Below are 26,452 nucleotides of genomic sequence, written 5' to 3' on the forward strand. Positions count from 1 at the left end.
TAAGTATTTTTTTTCTTTAAAGAGAAAATACACCCTGAATTCATGCTGAAATTTCTAATTCAAATTTAAAACCACATGTTTTTTACTTAACTTCTTTAACTGTAAATTTGTATCTTTCTTTTTTCTTTCTTTCTTTTTTTTTTTTTAGGGCCACACCTGCAGCATATGGATGTTCCCAGGCTAGGGGTGCAACCAGAGCTGTAGCTGCTAGCCTACGCCACAGCCACAGCATCACGGGACCCGAGCTGCATCCGCGACCTACACCACAGCTCAGGGGTAATGCTGGATCCTTAACCCACTGAGCAAGGCCGGGGATCAAACCCACATCTTCATGGATGCTAGCTGGGCTTGCTAACTGCTGAGCCACGACGGGAACTCCTCCTTTCTTTTTTCTGAAAGTCTTGAATCCTAAAGTGAACTACTACTTAATTTGCTTTATCCTAAATATATATATATATTTCAGAATAACAGTAGAAATACTGTCAATAATATAATGGCTAAAAAACAGTTTCATATTTATATTCATGATTTTTAAAAAAATCCTTAGGCTATATTTCTCACTCGAATTTTATAATCAATTACTATGTTTTAAAGTCATTTGGAATAATTTTTCCCTGTGTGATTAAGCCACTAAATTCATACACAGGTTTAATTGTTCTATTTACTTTCCATTTTTAAGGACTGCATTTTCTACTTGAAAGTTAATTAATTTTAATTTTGTTTCATAATTATGTAAAGTATTTCCATTGTCCCACAGAAAAAATCTATAAACAAGGTACATTCAGAGAAGTCTTGCTTTTATCCATCTCTTCCATTTTATTTCCTCCCTCATCTATAAGTAACCATTATTAGCTTTTGTTATTTTGCATTTAAAAACATGTATAAGTGATATGTACATATTATCAAATAAGCTTCCTTTCTCAAATTAAAGATAACATACTATACCAATGTAGTATTCTGCACCTTTCCCCCCATTTAATAATATGTTCTAGAGACCACTCGACAGTAGAATGTATAAAAATTTTTCACTTCATGGTAATCTATTGTGTATTTTAATAAAAATAAACTCCTTAACTTACTTAACTTGTTCCCTACTGATAGGCATTTGGGTTACTTCCAATTCTTTGCTAATATAAATAGAGCTGCAATTAATAGTTTTGTGCATACATCCCTTCATACTTTTGTCAATGTTTCTCTGGTATAGATTCTTACAATCTATAGGTTTAGATTGTGGTTAGATCAGTAAAATAGGTTTTTCAAAGGACAAACGCATGTGTAATTTTTCTAGGTATTGCCAAATTCCTTTCCACAGTCATTGTACCATTTTGCATTTCCAATTGCAGTGTACTGAGAACTTGCTTCTTCACAGCCCCCCTAGAGTATGTTGTCAAACTTTTGGATTTTTGCTTGAAAAATGGCATCTCAATGTAATGTCATTTGCATATTTCTTATTACAGTCCACTTAAGGTTTTTTTTTTTTTTTTTTTTTTTTTTTTTTTTTTTGTTGTTGTTGTTGTTGTTGCTATTTCTTGGGCCGCTCCCGGGACATATGGAGATTCCCAGGCTAGGGGTTGAATCGGAGCTGTAGCCACCGGCCTACGCCAGAGGCACAGCAACGCAGGATCTGAGCCGCGTCTGCAACCTACACCACAGCTCACGGCAACGCCGGATCATTAACCCACTGAGCAAGGGCAGGGACCGAACCCGCAACCTCATGGTTCCTAGTCGGATTCGTTAACCACTGCGCCACGACGGGAACTCCCACTTAAGGTTTTTAATCCCCTAACACAGCTCCCGGCTCATTGTAGCTGTTCAATAATTACTCTTTGAATCCATAAAAGTATGAAGTGGTATTTTAAGAAGATTGATCTAGCTGTAGCACATGGAACTGTTTGGAATATGGAGAGAACAGAAGCAAGGAGCACTTAGGAATTTCAGCACATAAGATCAAGTTTTAAGAAACACAATGTTGTTTTTCTACAATTCGTCTTCTGGGCAGATGGGCAGATTTAATAAGCTCTGTCAATTTGGATTTGCCCTATTCCTCCACCCTTGAGATTATGTCTAAATTCCAGGGTCTTAGGTCAGTGCTAAAATAGTGGGGCGGAGGCTCTGGGAAGGGGAGTCAAGTTCTTGGTCATCATTTGCCCACCTAGGCACCTGCTGAATCGCCCCTCCTCCTGGAAGGTCTTCAGTCACCGGCCAAAGAGGTTACAGCTGGGTATGACCTCCTTCACTTTCATCTAGAGCATTTTTTTCAGTTGGCCCTTAGCTCTTTTCATTCCTCTTTCAGGAACCTAAGGACATCTGGCTATTCTCCCACACCTCTTGGGGGTCATAGGAGACTCCAGGAGGACATTTGAGGTCCTATCTTCCAGACACCCTATGCAGCCATTTCTATTCCTCTGCACCTGGGCTGTGCTGGGTTCCTTCCTAGAAAATGAGACATATGTTTAGTCTTCTATGAAATGCTTGGGTGTGGGATGAAGACGTAGGGTTTCTTCTCAGAAATTCTTAAGTTTCTCCTGTTCCACAACTTCCCCAATACCCAGCATAGGGAATATTTATCTCTTGGAAAAGAGGGAATTTTCTCTGACTGGGCTCCTGGTCCTCAAGCCTGATCATTGGCTTTTGAAATTTAAAAGCTGAGGACTTGACTGTTTGGTTAAGCTCTAAGGATTGTTGAAGTAATGGATGGACGACCCAAAATCTAGAATGAATGATGTAGGGCCACAGAGGACCAAAAAAAAAAAAAAAAAAAAAAATGGCAGGGGGGACCTTAGTTACTATCTCCAAATATTATCCTCATCATATTAGTTAAGAGCATTTAGCAATGGCCAGGTATGACGTGATGAGAGGTGGAATGAGACATTGGCTGAGGATTTGGGACTGACTGATGAAGAAGGGAGAGGGAGAGGAGAGTCCAGAATGAGACTAGGACTTGGAGCTGCCCAGAGAATGATGGTGCAAGTGACTGAAATGAGGCCAGCTGGAGGGTGGGCATGCTAATTTCTGGAAGATCGAGTGAACTTGGATTTAGGCTTGAGTGAAGTGTAGAGGTGACAGTCAAATCCCTGGGAGGGGCTGAGGTCCCTGCTTTCTGGAAGACCAGACAGAGAAAGAGAGAGCTGCTGAGGTCCCAAGGCTGAGTCTTGGGATGCTTCCACAGGTAAGAGATATGGAGACAAAGAGGGTAGTTCAGAGAAGTGAAATCTTTGCGGGGCTAAGCACCATGTAAACATGACCTACTTTCCAGGACATGGTTTCACTTTGGATGCTTGGGAAGAAGACTCATTTCAGAGCGTCTGATAAATACACCAGCATGCGCTGTTGGTGAATCTGACTGCCTATCTGCTGCCCCAGCAGGCAACACCAGAACCATGTCATTTAAAGTCATACATCCTTAGGAATATTTGAGATTGTAACTTTTTGCCCCCTGCACATGCAATTGTCCCCAGAATTAGGGCTGGCTTACTTTCCATTTAACGAAACAAACATTCCCCATACACCTAAGATTCACAGAGCATGGCATGTGTAGTTGCATGAAACAGAAGTTGCAAACTGCTGGCTCATGGGCTGTATCTGACCCAAACACTTCTACTGTTTAGCCAGCAACACGTTCTTGTCTTGCTCTTCTTTTTAACTAGGTTTCCAAAATTTAAAAATCAGGATATTTCACTTAAAAATATGAATTTCAAGCTCTTCTTGAAAAATCCATTTGGCTGTAGTGGGCCTGCATTCCTATAAGGCAGAGTAAGCTGGAGGGTGGACAGAGTGCCTGCTCCCTTAATCAGACTGCACCTGCTATTTTATGATGCTAGATCTCACCTGCTCCTTGTCTCACATTATGCTTCTGGTCTGATGCCTATGGTGCTTGGTGTCTGAAACCTCCGGCATCTTTTGTCTGCACGTGTGTGTGTCTTTTTAGGGCCACATCTGCAGCACATGGAAGTTCCAGGCTAGGGGTCAAATCAGAGCTGCAGCTGTTGGCACAGCCACAGCAATGCAGGGTCTGAGCTGCATCTGTGACCTACCTATCCCACAGCTGGAAGCAATGCCAGATCCTTAACCCATTGAGCAAGGCCAGGGATCGAACCCACATCCTCATGAATACTAGTTGGATTCATAACCCACCAAGCCACAATGGGAGCCTCTGAAACCTCTGGTATCTTGATCCAATGCACCAGCTTTGGTAACAAATAGACACAAACTCAGTTCTTAAATCAGCCACCTACCCATGACCTTGGGTAGATTACCCCCTGAAGCCTCAGTGTCTCCATCTGCAGAATGGTAATGATATTGGTATCTATGCCTACCTCTTAGGGTGAGAAACAAAGATAACGCATGTGTAGAAACTGCTTAGTAAGTGACAGCTATTATTCCTAGAGATGAGGGAGACAGTTCTCTGCTAACCAGGTGCTGCCCTACAAGGCAAGTGAGAGCATAAGCTCTATGATTCAAGGCAGACAGGACCCTGAGGGAGGGGAAGGCCATGCGAGGGAAGTTAGGCGCAGGAGAGCACCTCCGGCTGTGGGACAGGGAAGCCCCTCTGGGCAGGGAGGAGGCTTCAAAGCCTGGCTTTCTTTGTCTTCCGTGGGAGGCAAGCAGCCCAGCTGGGGCCTGCGTGGACTTTGAACCCCTGCCATGCAGGATAGAGCCCAAGCCCTGGGAAGGCTGGCCCCCACTCTGCCGGCCGCCTCTCGGCTAAAATTCCAGGAACTGGGCCCTATCAGTTGGGCCCAGTTTCAGGAGCTGAATTTCTTGCCATTTCCCCTCAGTCATGTGGCCGCTGGCGTGGACAAAGTGGGCGGGAATGTGATTAGCTGTCAGGCGACCTTCCAGGCAGGGGGAGTGGGAATGTTTCTCAGAGGGGAGAGTGGTTAGAATGTGGATGCGGATGTGGGAGCCCTGGGCAGACCCCACCTCAAAAGCAGCCTGGGCTGCCCTTTCCCGTCAGTCTCTCACCCAGACTCCTCCCCCTCCCCCTGGAGAGACACAGACCACTCCCAGGAAAGCTTGTTTCTAGGCTGCAGCAGGCGGCCTGAACTCTGAGGCCTTTGTCTCCCGCCACCATGAGCCTGGGAACGTTTCGTCTGACGTCCCCTGCCTTCTAGGTGCCTGAGCTGGAAAGGAAGTGTGCCTTGTAAACAGAATGATATGTAGACTGCGATCATTTTGAACGTGGCTCATTAGCAAACGTCAAGATCGTGAGCATTAAACTGAACGGCTTCTTTATGACGAACAGGCATGTTGAGCACCACGTTCACTTCCCAGCCCTGCTCCTGAGGCAGGGAGGAGTGGATCTGCTCCTGACCAGCCAATAGGCACCAAAGGCCAAGATGCTGCTCAAGCCACACCTTTGGGAACTGTGTCTAAACCCAGTTTTCATCAGTTCACCCACCTCACCCCTCCCCACCTGTATTTCTTCGAAAAGGATGGAAGTCCTTCCCCTTTAGGGTGAGGTAAGTGAGGCACTCACTTTGGCACAACATTTAAGGGAGGCAGAGCAAAAAATTCAACATGAAGAAAAATAATATTTTAATGCAATATATTTTTTAAATAAAAATTGATGCCAAAAGATCCATGAAAACTTTTAAATGAAGGCAAGACTTGATCCTGCACTTGCATGACTCACCTCATCAGCCCCCTGGCCCCAGCCCTGCTTAAGGGCACTGGCCCTGGAACCAGGAAGCATGGGCTTTGGCACCAAACAGACAAGGATTCCATTTTGCCACTTGCTAGCAGGGTGACTTTAGGTAAAGTGACTGAAACTCATTGAGCCTCCTCCATATTCTCATCTGTAAAAGGGGGCAATTTAGCCAAGAGTCTCCAGAGAATAGAATCAATAGGCTGTATGTGTGTATATTCATATATATGTATAACTTACATATAAATTTTGTGTGTGTGTGTGTGTGTATATATACACATACATTTCACATACATAAATATACACATATATACAAATAGAGAGATTTGTTTTAAGGAACTGGCTTATGTGATTACCAAGGCTGAGAAGTCCAGACCCAGGAAGGCAATAAGATAGTTCCTATCAAAATCCAAAGGCCTGAGAACCAGGAAAGTCAGCTGTGTAAGTTCCAATCTGAGTCCAAGTCTAAAGACAGGAGAGGACCAAGGTCCCAGCTCAAAGACAGCTCAGCAGGGAGAATTCTTTCTTACTCAGCATTTTATTCTGTTTAGGCCTTTAAAAATGCATTAGATGAGGCCATCAACATTGGGGAGGTCAGTTTGCTTCATTCAAAAGTTAATCACTGCCCAGAGTTCCCATTATGGCACAGCAGAAATGAATCTGACTAGGGACCATGAGGTTGCAGGTTCGATCCCTGGCCTCTCTCAGTGGGTTAAGGATCTGGCACTGCCATGAGCTGTGGTGTAGGTCCCAGACGTGGCTTGGATCCTGCACTGCTGTGGCTGTGGCTGTGGCCGGCAGCTGTAACTCTGATTCGATCCCTAACTTGGGGATCCCTATGCTGTGAGTACAGCCCTAAAAAGCAAAAAAAAAAAAAAAAGGTAATCATCCCCAGAAACATCTTCATACACACACAGAAATAATGTTTAATCAAATATCCAGGCACCCCATAGCTAAGTCAAGTAGACATAAAATTCACTATCGTAAACACCCCAAAAGTTGTCGTGAGGGTTCAATATGGGACAGAAGACAATGCCCAGCACAGAGTCTAGCACACAGAAGAGATCCACAAAATACTACTTCTCACCTTTATGGTTTCCCACCAGGTTTTTTTCTTTCCATAGCCTCCCAGGAGACACTGTAAACTGGAAATAATCCACTATGGCACCTAGCCCAAGTGTGTGCACATGGCAGATGAGCCATGTTTGTTAAATACCCAGGTTGATATGGAAAAGAAATCAGTCTAGAGCTATTCATGAGGTGACTGGTGAAGCAAACCTACAGATGGTATTGGAGAAGTGGCAGGAGCTCAGAGGCCAGAAATGCAGCTCTCAGGGTCGCTGGAATAGAAATGTGGGGCAAAATAAAAATAAAAATTATAATTAAAAAAGTAAGATTAAAAATTTACACAATCACCTGAGGGAAGAATTTGCAACTGGTATGATGGACAAAAAATTCATTTCCTTACTGTACATTGTGTTTTTATAAATCTACAAGAAAAAGATGAAGAATACCCAATGAGAAAATTAACAACAGACAGGTAATTTACAATAAAGAAATGCAAAGGACAAAGGATCCCATGAAAGTGGACCCAACTTTACCAAAAATCAAAGAAAGGCAGATTTTTTATGTATCAAACTATGACTTTATTTTTTTTAAGTTACAATTCCTGGTACTAATAAGGGTCTGAAGAAATAGGCAATCTCATTCATGGCTGAAAGGAGAGTCAATGGATATGACGTTTCTTGAGGTCAACTTGAATAAAAACCTTTAAAAATGTGCAAACTCTTGACTAAATAATGACATTCCTTAAAATGACATCTATCTCAAGATAATAATAGGAGATATGAGCAAAAATATTAGCAGGAATTCTTTAGCAGGACATACAGCAAAGAACTGTTTAGGAGGACACTGAAAATAACCTAAAGGTCCAAGAGTTCCCGTCATGGCTCAGTGGTTAACAAACCCGGCTAGCATCCATGAGGATGCAGGTCTGATCCCTGGCCTTGCTCAGTGGGTTAAGGATCTGGCGTTGCTATGAGCTGTGGTGTAGACAGAAGATGTGGCTCAAATCCTGCGTTGCTGTGGTGCTGGTGTAGGTGGGCAGCCACAGCTCCGATTCAGCCCCTAGCCTGGGAACCTCCATATGCTGCCAGTGTGGCCCCAAAAAACAAAAAGACAAAGGAAAAGAATCTAAGGGTGCAATAATAGGGGATTTTAAAAAGTATACAGAAAGATAGTTTGATGATATCACAGTATCACTGTGGTAAGGTTGTAATCTTATCACTGGGTTATAAGATTGTGAGTTGTATTTTCTTCTTTTTGACTTTCTGTGTATTCCAAATTTTCTACAAGGAGCACATGTTACCTTTTATAATATTTTTGTTTTAAGAATAAAAGCACTTGAGGGTCTGATTATCCCAGAGAGATGGGACTGTGGTATGGGTGACCTTATACCCGTGGCCTTTGGAACTGTTATGTCCAGTTCCCCAGTCCCAGGACACTTGAAGAAGGAATGAGGATGGAAGCGCCAATGGGTCATTACTAACCAAGGTGGCCAAGGCAATGTGGGAGGAATTTGTAACGCCCTATACAGGTTACTGCAGCATTTGGTCCACTTGAAGTAATACTAAGTAAAGAACAAAGTTTTTGAGCAGAATGATTGCATTATCTAATACTCGAGGGGTTGAAAAGAAACCCGCTAATGGCTGTTTTAAGCTAATTATTCCCTAAAGGTCAAATAGTGCTTATAAATCTTAGTGGCTACATTTAGGGAAATTATGAAAACAGATCAGTTCATCATTGTGGGACTATCAAGTCAACTTTTGAGTTTAACCGATTTTCATGAAGGCTATTTTTCCTTGTAAGAGCTTTTCAGCAGCTGACAATCAGATTCTCTAATGATTCTGGAGGCTTCACAGATATTAACTCCCTGCTTCTCCCAGGCATAGCCCTGAGCAAGGTGAGGAGCAGACCTGCGGAGAACAACACTCAATGAACCCACAGACCTGGACCCAGTGATGCTTCCATCAGCCAGGGCTGGAGGCCTCCTGGGACCCTGGTTATGCCCTATCTTCCTCCTCCCATCTACCCCACCTTCAGATACCACAGATCCCTCAGTGGGTCCTCATGTCAATCTCTGAGCTCTGAAAGAGTTGCAAAGGTCAAAGAGGCCAAAGCCTACCTGGTGGAGATATCTTACCCGGAGGAGAGGGGCTACTGTGGCAGGAACTTTTTTTTTCTTTTTTCTTTTTATGGGTGCACCTACAGCTTATGGAAGTTCCCAGGCTAGGGGTCAAATTGGCGTTGTAGCTGCTGGCCGATGCCACACCTACAGCAATGCTGGATCTGAGCAACCAGTGCCAGAGCTTGTGGCAATGTCAGATCCTTAACCCAGTGAGTGAAGCTCATGGAGAACAATGTCAGGTTCTTAATCCACTGAGCCACGACAGAAACCCAGGGAACTGTCTTTTATAGGTAGATATTTTCAGGTGATTCTCCATCAGTGATTTTTCCAGCCTGGACCCACCCAGTGTAAATAAGCCAGAGAAGGAAGTGGATTCTTCATAACCATAATCATACTGTTGATGAGGAGGAGGATGTTGGTAAGAATAACTACCATCCATTGAGCACATACACTATGTGTCAAGCATTAAGTGCTTCACATGTATTACCTTGTATTAGTCTCACAGTCTGAGCACTATTCTTATATCCATTCTAGAAAATATAAATAACATGAAACCCAGGCTCAGAAAATATAAAGAACGTGCCTGAGTCACAGCTAGTGAGTGGCAGAGTTACAATGTGAACCCAGCTCTGTCTGACTCTGGGAACCCAGCTGTGAACCACGTATTGATATCAATCTTGAAACATACAGGAGAAGACCAGTATGGAAGAGAAGCAGGCAGAGAATGCTCTGACACATTTTTTAAAATGACAAAATAACTCTTCAGGAAGCCAAGTGCTGGATATCTCTGTTCAGCTCTTGACTGCAGAGAAAAGTGGGCCCTTTTGCAAGCTGACAGACTGTTCAGGGTAGATATCTTGGCTGTTACGTTATTAGGGCTGTGGTGTCAACCTTCTAAATACATTCTGTTCCCTTACCTGGAGTAGTACTGCTAAGGGAAGCCCAGCAATTCTCTGACCTAGGGTTGCCTTGGAGCAGTCCTGCTTCTCCTCACCTTTCCCTGGCGCTGAAAGAGCTGTGTGACTTTATGCAGCCCTGCTAGGCATGATTTCTCTTAGGAGATGGGCTAGCTACCTGGTAGGTGTGGTTATTGGCTTGACCCTTGCATCCCTGCGTTAACAACTTCTCCACAAGAGAGAGGAGACAGTCAGAAGAATTTCAAGTGTCCACATTCTACAAAACCTCAGCTGTGGAAAAGTAGCTGAGTCTGGGAGTACCTTGAGGGCAAAACCTAGTTAATGTCCCCACTGATTACCCATAGTCAAGTGGCTGGAACTGTTTTTCGCCCATGAAAGAAAGAAGAAGCTATCTCAGGACAGAAGGGCTGGGTGTGGGCTTTTAAACCTCTTGGCCCACGAAAGGGAAGTGCCACAAATCACCTTCTTGCAGTGCTCACAATGCCTCTTGGTAAAACAGCCTATGTAAATTGTGCATAAAGTGTTTTTTACTCTTAAAATGGTTTGACCGTTTTTCAGATTTAAATTTTGAATAGGTAATACATGCATATGGTGTATAAGTACTAACAATGGTGGAGGAGCGTCCCATGTGAGATGGAGTGTGTTTCACCCTTTCTCTCCCATTGACTGCAACTATAAAGCATGAACAGAATATGTGAAGCAAGATTTGAAAACTGTGAAAAGTAAATAGCAGCAAGCAGATTAAGGAATAACACCAGAATTCAAAATACTATTGAGTTTCACAATAATTTTTCCCTTCAGTATCTCACGAACTGGACTCAAAGCATCCAGAAATCCAGAAGGAAGCACCAGGGAACAGAAAGCTCCAGTAGAAGCCTAACTCAAGGACCAGACAAAGAAACTTCCACTGCTCCCAAGAGTAAGAAAATATCCCATTTTATTTTCTTTTTTCTGTTTTTTAGGTAGCACGTGCAGCATATGGAGGTTCACAGGCTTGGAGTAGAATTGGAGCCATAACCAGCCTTCACCACAGCCACAGCAACTCCAGATCTGAGCAGCATCTGCGACCTATGCTGCATCTTGTGGCAATGCTGGATCCTTAACTCAGTGAGCGAGGCCAGGGATTGAACTAGCATCCTCATGGATACTAGTTGGGTTCTTGATCTGCTGAGACACAGTGGGAATTCCAAAATATTTTGGGTTTATTTTTTCTTCTCCCTCTTCTTTTTCTTCTGACAGCTAATCACCCCGCAACATACGGTTCCACAGTTGCAACCTAAGCCGCAGCTGCAGCAATGCCAGATCCTGAACCCACAGTGCTGGGCTGGGGATCAAACCTGCAACCCAGCCCTCCCAAGATGCCACTGATCCCACTGCACCACAGGACAACAAAGAAACTCAAGGATCAGACAAAGAAACTTCTAATGCACTAAAGAGTAAGAAAACATTCCGTTTTATTTTCTCTCATCTCCCTTCCCCTATGTTTCAGCCTCCAGGCAATCTGGTGGTTGCAGCAGAGTAGCAACCCATGACCCATGAGAATGTATTAGATCCAAAACCTTCAGGGAGGGGAATCTTTCTCTCCTGCAGAGCTGCAGCTGCAAGAGGATGGGACAAACCCCATTGACTGCTATCCCTTCTCTGTCCTCCCTCCACTTAGGTGAGGATACGGGCCAAGTGAAGAAGTATGTGACAAAGTGCAACAGAGTAGATAAAGTTCCCAGTTCTGGCCAGAGAGCCAAGAAGGACAGCTCAAAGGGAACCAGAAAATATTTGTGAGATTGTAGGAATAGGAGGAGCTTGGGGGAAATGACTCAATACAAGTGTTTATGAACTCCAAAACTCACCTTGGTACTGAACAATGTGGATCAGATCCTTGTTAACCTACCAGAGATTTTGGGAACTGAACTGATAAACCACTGCTTAGGTCCCAGAGTGGCCACTGGGTTGTACATATATGGGACAGATCCATAGAGCAGTACAAAGATCTTTGAGGTATGAACTTATACTGGGAACATAACCTATGGAAGATGAATTGTAAATTGCAACCTGAAATTAACCAGAATAATTCTGTACTAAAACAAAAACATCAACTTTTTCCATGGAAATTAAACAAGACCCAGAGCCTCATAACACAGTATTCAAAACGTTCAGAATACAATTTAAAATTACTCTGTGCATGAATAACCAGGAAAACTGAATAAGAAAATGTTGAGATTATACAGATATTGGAATTGTCTGACAAAGACTTTAGAGCAATTATGATGAAAATACTTCAACAGGCAATTTCCAACACTTTTTGCAGCCAATGTTAAAATAGAAAGTCTCAGAAAAGAAATAAAAGATATAAAGAAAAACCAAACAGAAATTTAAAAGATAATAGCATATAGAAGTCTCTACTACCTGAATAGCAGAACAGATATCAGATGAAACAGTCAATGAACTTGGAGATAGATCAATAAAAATTACACAATCTGAACAATAGAGAGAAAAAAAAATGAGCAAAGCCTCTAAGATCTATGAGACACTAACAAAGAATTAACATTCATGTCATGAGAGTCCCAGAAAGGAAAGAGAAAAAATACAGTGCTGAAAAAATATCAATACTGCCTGAAAACTTTCTAAATTAGGTAAAAGACATAAGCCTACAGATTTAAGAAGTCAATCAGAGGTTAAATAGGCTAAACCTATTTAGCTGTTTTACACACACACACACACACACATTCTTTTTTATATTCTATGTCCCAGGAAATTGGATATAGTTCCCTGCACCATACGGCAGAATCTCATTGCTTATCTATTCTAAATGTAATAGTTTGCATCTACTAACCCCAAACTCCCAGTCCATCCCACTCCCTCCCCCTTTGCAACCAGAAGTCTTTTCTCTATGTCTTTGAGTCTGTTTCTGTTCTGTAGATAGGTTCATTTGTGCCATATTTTAGATTTCACATATAAGTGATATCATATGCTATTTGCCTTTTTTCTTTTCTTTTTTTTTTTTTTTTTTTTTTTTTTTTTTGCTTTTTAGGGCCGCACCTGTGGCACATGGAGGTCGTCAGGCTAGGGCTCAAATCACAACTACAGTTGCCAGCCTACACGTCAGCCATAGCAACACAGGGTCCGAGCCTCATCTGTGACCTACACCACAGCTCATGGCAACACTGGATCCTTAACCCACTGAGTGAGGCCAGGGATTGAACCCGCATCCTCATGGATACTAGTCGGATTCGTTTCTGGTGCACCACAACGGGAACTTCGTATTTGTCTTTTTTTTTTTTTTTTTTTATGACTTACTTCACTTACTATGATCTTCTCTACTGGCATCCATGTTGCTTCAAATGGTATTATTTTGTTCCTTTTTATAGCTGAATAGTGTTCCATTGTATATGTATACCACTTCTTCTTAATGCATTTATCTGTCAATGGACATTTAAGTTGTTTCCATGCCTTGGCTATTGTGAATAGTGCTGCTGTGAATGTAGGAGTACAAGTATCTTTTTGAATTACCATTTTGTCTGGATATAGTCCCAAGATATTGTTGGATCATATGTATACCCAAACACTTTTTAATCAAACTGCTAAAAACTAAAGACAAAAAAAAAAATCTTGGAGTTCCTATCATGGCTCAGTGGTTAATGAACCCGACTAGCATCCATGAGGATGTGGGTTCGATCTCTGGCCTTGCTCAATGGGTTTAGGATTTGGGGTTGCCATGAGCTGTGGTGTAGGTTGCAGACACAGCTCAGATCCTGTGTTGCTATGGCTGTGGCATAGGGCAGCACCTACAGCTCCAATTCGACCCCTAGCCTGGGAACCTCCATATGCCACAGGTACAGCCCTAAAAGCCCAAAAAAAAAAAAAAAATCTTGAAAATAACCAGAGAAAAATGATACATTACTCATATAAGAATGGCAATTTGACTGCAGATTTCTCATAAGACATCATAGAGGCCAAAAGGAATCCTCACATTTTTTTAAATGCTGAAAGAAAAGAAGTCTCAACCCTGAATTCTGTATCCAGCAAAAATATTCTTCAGAAATGTGGGCAAAATAATTTTAGGGCATCCACAAATGAAGGAAAACTAAGATTTGACAGCAAACATACTTTAAAATAATTGTTAAAGGAATTCATTGGACAGAAGGGAAATGAATGCTATCTGAAGGAATTCTAAAATATTAAGAATAAAGGAAGAGCAGGAGTGGCAAACATCTAGGTAAATATAAAATACTAGTCTTCTTTTGTGTTCTTTAATACATATTTACAGTGGAAAGGATAAATTTTAATATTGTCTGATGGAATTTTCAAAAATCAAATAGATAAACTAAAATGGAACAGTAAATAAAGGTCAAATAACCCAAAGGAGGTGAAAAAGAGAAACAAGTTTAAAAAAAAAGTGACTAACAAACTGAATTCAATAACATATTAAAGGGATTATACACCATGACCAAGAGGAATTATACACCAAGACGTGGAATGCAAGGATGGTTCAACATATGAAAATCAATCAGTATAACACACCACATTAATAGAATGAAGGGAAAAAACCCAAATGATCACCTCAGTTGATGCAAAAAAAACCTTTTGACCAAATTCAGACTGCTAGCAGTCCTCTAGCAGAGCAATTAGGTGGGAAAAAGAAATGAAAGGCATCCAAATCGGAAAGGAAGAAATAGATTTATCTCTGTTCACAGATGATATGATCGTATGTATAAAATCCCTAAAGATTCCATACCAAAAAAATGTTAGCATTAATAACTGAATTTAGCAAAGTAGCAGGATAGAAGGTCAACACATAAAAATCAGTTGCATTTCTGTATACCAATAATGAATAATATGAAAATGAAATTAAGAAATTGGTTCCAATTGTAAATCAACTATACTTCAAGAAGAAATACAAAGAAGTAAAGGAAAAAATAAGTTTCATTTATAACAGCATCAAAAAGAATAATTAGGAATTAACCAAGGAGATGAAACATTTGTAAAATAAAACATACGAAATATTGCTGAAAGAAATTAAAGAGGACGCAAATAAGTGGAAACACATATTAATGAATTAGAAAATTCAGTGAAGGAATTCTCTTGCAGTTTAGCATGTTAGGGATCTGGTGTTGTCCCTGCAGCAGCTCAGGTTGCTACCATGGCATGGGTTTGCTCCCTGACCTGGGAAATTCCACGTGCTATGGGTATGACCAAGAAAATAAATAAATAAAACTAAGATAAATAAATTTTTAAAAACTAGAATGATTTGGCAAGGCTGTAGGCTACAAAGTCAACACAAAAAGCATACATTAACATACCAGCAATGTACAACTAGAAAACAGTAACACTTAAAGTAGCTCCAATAAACGAAATACTTAGGTATAAATCTAACCAAACACATACAGCATCTGAATGAAGATGACAAAATATTGATAACAGAAATCAAAGAAGACCTAAATAACTAGAATAGATGGACATTTCATTTTCATGTATTAAAAGTCTCAATATAGCAAAGATAACTCTTCCCAAATTGATTTATAGATTTAATGAAATTCTAACAATATACTCAGTAGAATTTTTATAGATCTTAAAATTTAAATAGAAAAACAAAAAATCTGGAATGGCTGAACAATTTTGAAAAGGGTACATAAAATTGGAAAAAATGCATTACTTGATTTTAAGACTTTTACAGTAATCAAGACAATGTGGTGTTGGCAAAGAGACAGATGTACAGGTCAATGTAATAGAATAGAACATCCAGAAATAGGCCCACACAGATGTAGCCAAGTTATTTTTAATGAAAGTTCAAAAAATAATTCAATGGTAAAAAGACAGCCCCCCCCCCAATTGATGTTGGAACAATTGGAGCTATATGCAAAAAAAAAAAAAAAACCTCCTCCTAAACTTCAAAACATAAAAACTAACTCAAAATGGTTCATAAATATAAATGTAATAAATAAATCTATACAACTTTTAGAAGAAAACATAGGAGAACTCTATATGACATTGGGTTTGGCAATACGCCCTAGACATACATTAAAAATACAATTCTTCTTAAAAAATAACAGGTGGGATTTCATCAAAATTAAAAACACTGTCTGAAAAAGACACTGGTAAGAGTATGAAAAGACAGACTGAAACTGGGAAAGACTGCAAATCACTTATCAGACAAAGGTATTATATAGGATACATCAAGAATTGGCGAAACTCAACAGAAAGAAAACAATCCAATATTTATTTGTCTTTTGTTTTTTCATTTTTCTTCTTCCCTTTTAAATATATTTTAAATTTTTTAAAAATTATAGTTGATTTACAATGTTGTGCCAATTTCTGCTGTACAACAACATGACTCTGTCATACATATATATACATTCTTTTTTTATATTCTTTTCCACCATGGTTTGTCCCACGAGATTGGATATAGTCTCCTATGCTATACAGTAGGACCTTGTTATTTATCCATTCTAAATGTAATAGTTTGCATCTACTAACCCCAAACCCACAGTCTTTCCCACTCCTTCCAGTTTTTAAATAGGTAAAAGACATGTACAGACGTTTCATGTAAGTGGACAGAAAAATAGCAAAGAAATACATGAAAAAATGTTGAATATCATTAGTCATTATAGAAAGGCAAATTAAAAACCACTGCAAGATACCACTGCACACCTGTTAGAATGCTTTTTAAAATATGTACTGATGGCATCAATTGCTGAGGAAGATTAGAGAAGTTCAAACTCTCATACGATGCTGGCAGGAGCATAAAAAGGTACAGCTCCAGAGGAAAATGTTTCACAGTTTTTCATTTAGGGAAACTTATAATCCAATAATCACATGCCTGCATATCTATCCTTGAGAAACGAAAATGTATGTCCACACAAAAACTTGTACACAAATATTTATTGTAGGTTTATATGTGATTACTCCAAGATGGAAATAAACCAATGTTCTGTAATAGGTGACTGTGGGGGAGGGGGAATCCGTGTTGCATTCACCCAGGGACTATGCTAAGCGAGAAACAGGAACAGACTTTTAATCCATACAACAATCTAGATGAATCCCAAAGATATTTGGTGAGTGGAAGAAAAAAAAAGCAGTCTCAAAATGTTACATACTGCATGATTCCATTGACATGATATTCTTGAAAAGACAAAATTATTCAAATGCAGAATAGGCGAGTAATTACCAGGAGTTAAAGGTAGTGTTTAGCAGTGACATTAAAGGGGTAGCGTAAGAAGTTTTTTGGGGTCATGGAATTATTTAGTATCCTGATTATTGTGGTATTTTATAAGAATCAATACATGTGTTAAAATTGATAGAACTCTACAAAAATTCTCAAAAGGAGTCAATTTTACTGTATAAAAATTTTCAAAAGAAAAATTTATAGTATGTAATAAAGTCTTCATCTCACCCCTACTTTCATTCACCCCATTCCTACCCACCTCTCTTTCAGCAATATCCATTGTTAGGAGTTGCTCATGCATTCTCCCAGAGTTTCATGAAAAATATACAAGCAAATGTGAATGTTATTTTCATTCTCCTGTTTTCTCATCAGCTGTTCTATGCTGCATTTATTTTACCTAATAACGTGTTTGGGGACTCTCCTCATATCAGCAGTAGAGGGTTATTCTTGGCTCCTAAATTCTGGAAGAAGGTTTAGTTGTAGTCTTGGATTTAGTTTAGCTGAATGCTAAATACATTGCATGAAAATCCTTAAGGAAGAAGGACTTGTTCTCTAGGACTCACTGCACCCAAGGGGCAGGAAGGGTGTATTTACTGAAGTGTTGAGCCAGGTACATGGTACATACAGGTCTGCTGCAATGTGCCAAGGCTAAGTTACTGCCAGAAATAAATGCTCAGATTCAAAAAACTATTGCCTCAGGCTGCCTGCCTTATCTGTTAAGAGTAAATGGCCTCATTTTAGTGTGAGTTGGAAGGGAACTCAGACACCCTCATTCAATTCCAGGGCCCTGATTGTCCATTCTATAAACCTACCAGATATCAGAGGCTGGTGCCTGGACAAGGGACTCAGACAAATCAGCTCTTCCTACGGCCAGGACATCTTGGCTCCCCAGTACCCATCCTATTAACCAGTCAGGCCACATGATCCGTATCTTCCCCAACACACTTCCCCCAGGATTTTTAATTCTGGTGTTTGACCTCTACTGATTTTCAACCTTCTGCTCTTTCTAAGACTTGTAAAATATTCCCTTCATCATACTCCCCAGAAAGTCACCCATGTATTCAAAAAATAATATACATTTTTGGTTAACATGAACCCTTGATCAAGCACAGACATGACGGCTACTGTTCTCAGTACACTCCTCCAATGTGGGTGGAAATTTTTAATTCTAGATTCTAGACTGATTAATCCATTTCAATATCCAGGGAAGTAAAGGCTCCCATAGTAATACACAGAGGGAAGAGATAGCGTGGTATAGTGAGAAGATGGAAAGAAGACAGATTTGGGGTCAGATATTCAAGATCTGAGGTCAAACTCTAGCTCTTCTTCTTACTAGCTGTGTGACATTGACAAGCCACTTAGGTTTCTTAGCTTCAGTTTCCTCATCCATAAAACCCAAGGATGGAGAAATAAGAAATATAAAACATATGACAAGATGCCTGGCTCACTGCTAGTAACCCCTCACCCCCCTCAAAAGTAGATATTACCTTTTAGTGTCTTTGGAGAGAGGAATTTCCAACATCTTCAGGCTGTGTGATGGCATGGCCAAGTGTGGAGGCAAGCATGCCAGGTGGACACATTATGGCTCCATAACTGGGTAACTTTGGAAAAGCTACTAGTCTACTAGCCTATCTGTGACCATTGGCATGAGAATATTACCCACCTTATAAAGTTATGACAATTCAACTTATAACTGAATTGAATTAGTTAATGAAGATAATGAAGAATAGCGCCTAGTACATACAAAGTGTTCAATATATATTATCAGGAAAGTAAGAAAATAAGCCATACCACAAGCCTCTGCTGATGTCATATCTGCTGACATCCAAATGGCCAAATGAAGTCATGGAGAAGGAATATTCTTCTCATAGGTTATGCACCTGGCATAGAAAAGGGTGCAAATATATATGTAATCCTATGTCCTATGACAGTAATCCTATGACAGTTTGGAAGCAATGATCTAACTTACCACAGGTGCCTATGATTTGACTCTGGCTAGGGCAGAAAAGGAAGTTAATGGTGCTGACCTGCTTTGGACATATGACCTCATATGACAATAAATAAACAGCAATAATTAAAAAGTAATAATATCTGGGGTTCCCATTGTGGCACAGCAGAAATGAATCCAACTAGTATCCACGAGGATGCCGGTTCCATCCCTTGCCTCGCTCAGTGGGTCAGGGATCCAGCACTGCCATGAGCTGTGGTGTAGGTTGCACACACGGCTTGGCTCCCACGTTGCTGTGGTTGTGGTATAGGCCGGCAGCTGTAACTCCGATTCGACCCCAGCCTGGGAACTTCCATATGCTGTGGATACAGCCCTGAAAAAAAAAAAAATTAGTGTGAGTTGGAAGGGAACTCATTAAATTCCAGGGCCCTCATTAAATTCCAGGGTCCTTACTGTTCCATTCTATAAATCCACCAGATATCAGAGGCTGGTGCAATTTATGGAGCACTAACTATGGTGGGAGGGGCTGTGTTTAGAAAATAGGAGTATAAGCTGGACAGACAATTCAATAAATTTCCTTCCCCTCATTTCTGACTCTTCCTGTTTCTCTCCCCACACAGAATCCCATGATTCATGGTGTGGGCTGTCCCATGTCAGGGAAGTTAATAATAAAGATGAAACAATAACAACGATGACAACAGCAGTAATAGTAACAATAATATTTATGGGTTACTTCCACTTCATGCACACTATCTCATTTAATCCTCATAATAACCCCATGGTGTGGGTGTTATTTTCCTTATATTGGAGATGTGGACACCGAGGCTTTGAGACCAAGTGGCTTCCCCAAATTCACAGAGGTGGTAGGAAGCAGAGCTAGAATTTGAACTATTTGAGTCCAAAATCTGTGTTCTCATTTTCCATCTTCCTCTTCTCTGGGCACTGCACAAAGTGTCATCTGTTCTGCGGATCTTTAGTGAAGCCCATGACCTAGACCCTGCACCTACACTGGAAGCGTGTATAAATAGCAGTAAGGATGCTGGTGCTGATGTTAACAGAAAATTGCATTTCTCAAATCCATGAAGGTTGCTCTGAGCTAAGAGCTGAATAAAAAGCCCACCGGGGAGATATGTAGCCAGGAGCTGAAGACCGTCTTGTCTGATAGGGCTGGGTGGAGGGGTCTGGGGAGCTGTGTTATTCTGACTAGTGAAATCTGTGAGCCTACCCAGCTGATGAGCTTGCCCACTGGAGCCCTCTGTCTTAGTTTCCTAGGGCTGCCCTCACAAAGTACCAGACTGATTTAAAACATCAGAAATTTGGAGTTGCCTTGTAGTGCAGTGGATTAAGGATCCAGCATTGCCACTGCAGCAGCTCGATCCCTGACCTGGAAATTCCACGTGCTGTGGACATGGCCAAAAATAAAAATCAGACATCTATTCTCTGCAGTTCTGGAGGCCAGGAGTCTGACATCAAGGAGTCAGTAGGTCCTGCTTTCTCTGAGGCCAGGTAGAATCCTTCCTTGCTACTTCCTAGCTTCTGGTGGGAGCTGACAATCTTTGGCGTTCCTTAGCTTTTAGCTGCATCATTCCAGGCTCTGCTCTGTCTTCACACAGTGCTCCCCTATGTGTTGGGGTCTATATCCAAATTCCCCTCCTCTTATAAGGACATCAGTCGCATCAGATTAAGGGCCTCATTCAGTATGATCTCATCTAAACTTGGTTTCATCAGCAAAGATCTTTTTTCCAAATAGGGTCATATTCACAGGCACCAGGGGTTAGGACTTCAACATGTGTTTTGTGGTGCCAACATTCAACCCATGACATGGCTATGACCTAGGACTCGGACAGGGTAAACGTATTACCTCACAATGAGTACTGCCTTGGAGCCTTCAGTACAGCTGAAACAAGGGTTCTGCCAGGTGGCCCTTGGACAAATTAAAAAGCATAATCCAGAGAGGTCAGGCTGCAGGTGTGAGACCATCCTTCTTTTTCTGACTGAAGACTTGCCAGGTCCTGGAAACATCTGGGCAGTGTTTTTGTTGAGGAGAGTTGAACATTTGAAGAAAACACCAGCACAACATTCCTGCCTGGTGGCTCCCCGCTGATGCACTGTTCTTACACTGCCTCCTATTGCTTCAGAAAGAACGTGGCCTAGAAGGAATGTGGGCTTTCAAGAGAAGGCCTGGCTCCATCATTCTCTTGCTCTTTCACCTTAGGAGGGGGCCTCACTTCGCTTCGATCTGTCAGTATGGGACCATCAATACTTAGTTGGAGTTGTTCTGAGAACAAAATGGTGTAATGCACATGAAAGTAGATATAAGTACGCACAGTGTTCAATGATAAGTCCAGTTCCTGTCCTTCCCTGTCTTTAGTAGACAGGGTTAGGAGAATGGATAAACCAGTTATCACTTCACTAGTCCAATACAGCAAATTTTACTGAGCATCTACAATGTACCTGGCTTTGTGCTAGGCCCTGGGATACAATAAATGATAAGATGAATTCTTGTCCTATAAGAACACACAGCCAAGTGAAAGTAAGTATGAAGTCCTTACTCTCTGCAAGGCCCTTCACATATAACATTCCTAAGTTTTACAACATTCTATACCTTTTTAACATATCCGTATCACAGGTGAGGAAACTGAGGCTCAGATGGGAAGAAAACAAACTAAGGTCATGTGTCAGGGACTTGAACTGACCTGACTGAACCCAAAGACCTTGTCTCCTGATGGATACCACTTACAATTTTAAAACTGTGGCTCCAAGGGAACAAGGTTATAGTTTACCTGGCTCTAAAGCCTTGCCCGAAGGGGAGCTGGTTCCAAGAACAAGAGAGGCAATGTCAGCATTTCCAAATGGTCTGTGGACCCTCAAGCCCCGCTTGGAAGGACGGCACACATTTGAATTGACATTCTGGTGTGTCTTGGTTTATTCCTTCTCTTACTCTAGATGATATATGTTCGATGAGTAGCTGTGAGAGGATCAATTTTAGCTTTGGAGCTGCCATTCTATTCTCTTTAGCATATATTTCAGTTTCTCAGGTACAAAATGAGCCAGTTCTGATTAAGATGCCCAGTCACTTCATTATATAAGACTCTGAAACTTGGTCTTTTGGCACCAGCTAAATATTCCTTTAGCACCAGCAGGACGTTCAAGCCATCCAAGCCCTTGCCAGCCAGTAGGAGCCCTCATCCCAGCCCCGCACCCCCAACAACCATAAAATCCATAGCCATTTTCACATCTTAAATCTGATCTTTCAGATCTTCTGCCCTACTCTCCCTAGAAAGACTCCTTATGTGAGTAATAACCTTTTTAATATCCTCTTGGTGGATGTTTGGTGTCATCGGTCATGACATTTTAACCAAATCTGGGGTGAGGGTACATCCTGTCTCATGGAGTGACTCAACACAGCCTCTTTTGTTTGATCTCCAAAGCCCATGCTGCTCTAACATGTCTGGAATTTCTTCTTCTGATTCCTTCACTGGGCCCTCCTCCTCCCTGCAGTGGAGTTCCAGGTGCGGTCAGGCCCTCACCAAAACTGTGCTTGAAGTTTATTTTCTGGGTTCCCAAGCCTGTTCTTTGGTTTTTCCCTTCAGGACATTCCTGACATTCTTTTTTTTTTTTTTTTTTTTTGTCTTTTTCAGGCTGCACCCCACGGCATATAGACATTCCCAGGCTAGGGGTAGGCTACAGGTCAAATTGGAGCTACAGCCGCCTACGCCACAGCAACAGCCACATCACATCTGAACTGCATCTGTGACCTACACTACAGCTCACCGCAACCCTGGATCCTTAACCCACTGAGCAAGGCCAAGGATCGGACCCACATTCTCGTGGATACTAGTCGGGTTCATGACAACGGAGCCATGAAGGGAACTCCCCTCTGACATTCCTAATGGCTAAGTCCCCTATCCTTCTGCCTCCCCTCCCCAACCTTCCCACCAAGGATCTGAGCAACTCTTTCCCATGAAAGCCTGAAAGACTTCTGAATTTTAATACATTACTGTTGTGAGAAAGAAACCTTCAATAGTTTCAGCAAAAGGACTTAATTGCTAATGCAGACATTTTAGGCATCAGCAACAGGATAAGCCTCCGTGTAGCAAGGATCCTCACTCCAAACATCTTTAGCTTCAGTTCTCCAGCTAAAAATGCCACAATGAGGGCTTCATTCCTTTGGTTCAAAGCTACAGTCTCCTCTTCAAAGGGAACTCCTCCTCCCCCATTAGTAAGTGACACTCGGCATGCACACAGTTATCACAGCCTTTCCTGAGGGCAGAATTTTAGGAAGAAGGGATGGAGACTAGGAGAATGTCAGTCGTCAGGGCAGAAGGAAATAAACGGAAACTTCCGTGAGGGAAAGGTTACTGGGTCTAGTGACAATGGTCAGAGGCTGGAAAATTCTGGTATGTTCTGATTTCCTGGGGCCTCGGACATGTAGAGTGACGCAAAGCAGAAAAGCAGTTTGACCTAGAGAAAGGTAGTGCTGCCAATGGCCTCGCAGGCCACCAACACAACCTCATACTTTCACAGATAAGGAAACCAATGTTCAAAGAAGTATTCCACCCCCTGTCGCCCCAGGAAGGTCACTGAGCTAGCACCAGGAATAGGACTAGAACTAGAAGTTCAGTTTTCTGCCTCCACTATGGCACCATGAGTACTGACGTGCATCACAATGAATCTGTTACAATCAAAAATGATCGTTGTGGGAGTTCCCATTATAGTGCAGCAGAAACAAAATCCAACCAGTATCCAGGAGGATGCGGGTTCAGTCCCTGGCCTCGCTCAGTGGGTTAAGGATCTGGTGCGGCCATGAGCTGTGGTGTAGGTCGCAGACTCAGCCTGGATCCTTGGTTGCTGTGTGTGATGTAGGCCAGCAGCTGTAGCCCTGATTCAAACCCTAGCCTGGGAACTTTCCATATGCCTTGGGTATGGCCCTAAAAAGCAGAAAGAAAAAAAAAGAATGATCATTGTGAGTGAATTCTTTTTTTGAATACACTACTGGAGCTCATTTGTATTCTGATATGTGTTTGTGAATGTAGAAGAAAAGGGTTTGCTACTCCATGGAACTGGCCTGTCTCTGGACACATCCATAGAAGCGTGGTATGCATATGAACGTTGTGAGTGTTTAGGGGTGTGCAGGGTGTGTGTGACAGCAGTTACAGGGTGGGAATCTGTGTGTTATTATGTTAGCATAACAAAGAATGGGGTCACTTTTTCTCCCTGTCATGGACAGCTTTTCCTTCAAACCTCTGTAATTTTAAACATAGCTTGAGTGTTCCTCTTACCTCACAACCACATAGAAAGGTTAGGGGCCCAGGATCCCCACTTGGTTTGGGGAACAGTAGGGACTATTCAAGGAAAAGTCCTGCGCTTTCTGAATTACTCACGTTCAAAGGAATCCCATGGCTGTAAGCAGCTGCCTCAATGCCCCAAACCAACCCACCAGCAAAGGAAAATAGGCTGTAGCCCTTGTGGGTTTCTCAGTAACCTGATGTGATTTTCACCTCTTTTAGGACCCAACATATTGCTTCTTGTAAGACTCAGGCAGGATTTCCAAGTTAAACAAGGGAGAGAGGGCACTGTCCTCCCCCACTGTTGTTTTTCCTGTTATTCTGACCCATGCAGAGTGTCCTGAGGCCATGGCTGGAACTGCCAGTGACACAGTGCAGATGTGAGCTGTGGAGTCAGAGAAAGCTGGTAACCAAAAAGCACAGCCCACTGCTTCTGAAATAGAATCAGCCTAGAAATACAATATACATGTATAGATGTGTTTGCTTTTCCTATGAAAACTTCAATTAGCAAGAAAATTGCAAGTGACTATAATCCTCCAGCATTAAAGGGAACCTGTGTGCTAGGATTGGATTTTTCAAGTCAATTAGCTTCCTTTGCCAATGTGGTTCCCGTGAGCCAGAGCTGTCCGGCAAGGCTGTCTTGTTTCACCTGCTTCCTCTGAGGGAGTTCTATCATTGCCTTGTTGCCATGGAGTCACTAAAGGGATGGTTGGGCATAATGTGAGCCTCAGCAGCCCAGAGAGGGAGGAAGATGCCCCCCTCCAGCTCTGGGTGCCTGGAGATGTGAAACCCAGATGATGATGGCCATTCAGTGGCCGAGCTTGCTGTTCAAGTTCAGAGATACATAACCGTTGTTGACCCTCAGTCCTGAGGTTTGGCAGGAATAAATAAGATGTCTAAAGGTTTCCCATCCTTGTCAGTATTCCTATTGCTCCTGGGAGCCCCTAACCAGAGGAAGCAGAACAGAAGAAGAAGGTAGCTATCCAAAGATGATTTCTACCCCTACTTCTTCCACTAACTCTTCCCCAACTCCCACTGGAATTCTAAGGCAGGAATAAGTGGGCTAGGGTCAACTCATTTTCTCCTTCCCTCCTTTCTTTCCTCCACTTTGGCAACTGCTGCCTTCCTGCTATTCAAATGTAGCTAGTGTTTATTGAGTACCTATTATTTGTTAGGCACTATTAGTGTACTATGTACTATTATTATCATCCTAAGTGCTTTCACATTTACAATCTCACACAATTCTATGAGAACTTTGCAAAGGAGGATTAATATCCTGATTTTACAGATTCTGAGATTAGATGGGGATCAGACTGTGAAAATCTTTTTTTTTTTTTTTTTTTCTTTTAGAGCCACACCTGAAGCATACAGAAATTCCCAGTCTAGGGGTCAAATCAGAGCCGCAGCTGCTGACCTATACCACAGCCACAGCCACAGAGGATCTGAGCCGTGTCTTCAACCTACAACATAGCTCACGGCAATGCCAGATCCTTAACCCACTGAGCGAGGCCAGGGATTGAACCCACATTCTCATGGATACTAGTCAGGCTTGTAACCCACTGAGCCACAACAGGAACTCCCAGATTGTGGAAATCTTGAAGGCTAGAAATGGAAATGGAGTGCCATCAATACTCTGGGAACAAACAGGCAAATACACCTAGGATTTGCTGTTTACTGGCTGTGTGACATGGACAAGACACTCAATTGCTGAACCTTGGTGTCCTGATTGGCAAAACAAGGATTACCTTACAGAGCTGTGAGGAATAAATGAAGAATGCATGTGTGCACTCTGCCTGGCACATAGTAGGCACTCAATAAATTAGATGATGATTCTTGGAAATAGATAGGTCCAATGATGAGTACCGAGTTCAGGGCAAAATTAAGAAAGGAGAATTGGAGATATGTAGTAAAGATAGGAAGCTATGGGGTTTACCCATCAGTTGCAAGTGGAGTGAAAGGTGGGGAGGGCAGGGGTAGACAAATTTGTCAATAAAACAGAAGGTGCAGAAATAAATCTAACATGGACTGGACTTTAGTTTATGATAGAGGGAATTTTATAAATTAGTGGAGAAATTATGAGCCATTTAATAAATATGTTAGGACAACTGGGTTGCTACATTGAAAAAAATAACATTAGATCCCTACCTCACACCAGATCCCAAAATAAACTCCAAATGCCTTAAAGATCCAAATGCTTGGGAGCATGTTTTTAAGACATGGAGATAAGGAAGGATTTATTTTACATGAAAATCAGAAATGAAAAAGGAAAATGTCAAAATTTAAAACTTCTGAAAAAATTAAGTAAA

General features: G+C 41.7%; 2 long non-coding RNA genes across 2 annotated transcripts in view; one reads left to right on the forward strand and one right to left on the reverse strand.

The window, feature by feature from the left end:
* LOC106508344 overlaps nt 1-12,461 on the forward strand; it is a 44,904-nt gene extending 32,443 nt beyond the window's left edge. The window contains exons 2-3 of the long non-coding RNA XR_002343193.1: nt 10,553-10,670; nt 10,991-12,461. This is a non-coding gene — a long non-coding RNA (uncharacterized LOC106508344). The remainder of the gene's footprint in view (nt 1-10,552; nt 10,671-10,990) is intronic.
* Nucleotides 1-26,452, reverse strand: part of LOC102163076 — an 83,274-nt gene that overhangs the window by 12,864 nt on the left and 43,958 nt on the right. The gene's annotated exons all lie outside the window — the stretch shown is intronic.

Source organism: Sus scrofa, chromosome 4 (genome assembly GCF_000003025.6).
Source record: "Sus scrofa isolate TJ Tabasco breed Duroc chromosome 4, Sscrofa11.1, whole genome shotgun sequence".
Lineage (NCBI taxonomy): Eukaryota > Metazoa > Chordata > Mammalia > Artiodactyla > Suidae > Sus > Sus scrofa.